This window comes from Galeopterus variegatus, unplaced genomic scaffold, assembly GCF_000696425.1.
Source record: "Galeopterus variegatus unplaced genomic scaffold, G_variegatus-3.0.2 Scaffold2405, whole genome shotgun sequence".
Lineage (NCBI taxonomy): Eukaryota > Metazoa > Chordata > Mammalia > Dermoptera > Cynocephalidae > Galeopterus > Galeopterus variegatus.
In genome coordinates, this window is record NW_007728516.1 from 275,023 (window position 1) to 276,641 (window position 1,619).

The window sequence follows — 1,619 nt, forward strand, 5'->3', positions numbered from 1 at the left end:
CAGAATAAGATTTCTCTCTCCTCAAAGCCCACTCCAGAGTAACAGAAGAAGCAACTGCTCCACCAGATGACCAGACATCAACTAGAGATATTACAAATCTGAAAATCCAAAACTCTGATATCATCAAAATAATACAGTAATTCTCAAATACTGGACCTTATAGAGCAGAATCCTTGACTGAAAAGGAATTCTGAGCAACAATCTTTTTTTTTTTATTATTCTTTTCTTTTTTTTTGACTGGTAAGGGGATTACAACCCCCGGCCTGGTGTGGTCCGCACCACACTCAACCAGTGAGCGCACCGGCCAGCCCTATATAAGATCCGAACCCGTGGCCTCAGTGCTACCAGCGCCGCACTCTCCCGAGTGAGCCACCGGGGCCGGCCCCTGAGCAACAATCTTTTTTTTTTTTCCTTTTTGTCTTTTTTACTGACTGGTAACGGGATCGCAACCCTTGGTGTCGCGCCCGTACCGGGGACCGGCAACGGGATCGCAACCCTCGGTGTTGCACCCGCACCGCGCTCAGCCAGTGAGCAGGAACCGGTCTCCACATGGGATCCGAACCCTCGGCAGGAGTGCCTCCATGCTCCCAAGTGGCGCACTCTCCAGTGTGCCACCGGGCCGGCCCCTGAGCAACAATCTTAAGGAAACTCACTGAGATATGAGAAGACTCAGTTAGACAGCATAATGAAATCAGGAAAAAATCCAGGATATGAAGGAGGAAATTTACAAAGAGATTATACCTTTAAAATAATGTAGCAGAACTAATGGAACTGAAAGATTCACTCAATGAAATAAAAAGATGCAACTGAGAGCTTAAGCAGCAGGCTAGAACAAGCAGAAGAAAGAATTTCTGATCTTGAAGATACAGTCTTTTCAAAATAACCCAAGTGAACAAAAAAAAGGGAAAAAGAAGTTTTTAAAGAAAATCTAAGAGAGCTAGCAGACAACCTTAAGCACACAAATATTCAAATCATGGGTGCATTAGAAGAGGAAGAGAAAGGAAAAGGCATGGAAAACCTATTCAATGAAGTAATAATAGAAAACTTCCCAGGTATAGGGAGAGACATGGACCTTCAGATCCAAGAGGCTCAAAGATCCCCAAATAAATACCCAAAAAGACCTTCTCCAGGACACATTGTAGTCAAACTGGAAAACTGAAAGACAAAGAGAGAATCTCAAAAGAAAGAGAAAAGCATCAAGTCACCTATAAGGGAGCCCCTATCAGACTAACAGCAGACTTCTCAACAGAAACTCTACAGGCCAGAAGAAAATGAGATGATATATTCAAAATGCTAAAAGAAAAAAACAAAAACAAAACTGCCAGCCAATAATACCATACCCAGCAGGGCTATCCTTCAGAAATGAGGGAGAAATAGTGTATTTTCCAGACAAACAAAAACTGTGGGAGTTCACCACCACATGACCAGCCCTTCAAGAAATCCTCAGGGGAGTCCTGCATCTGAAATCCAAAAAGTAATAATCACCACCATGAATACACAAGAAAGAAAAAATAAAAAACCCACTGGTAGAACAAAAATGCAAGCAAGAAAGAGAAGGAAACTAAATCTTACCACCACAAAACACCATCATGACGATGAAACAAAAGCAAAGAACAAAC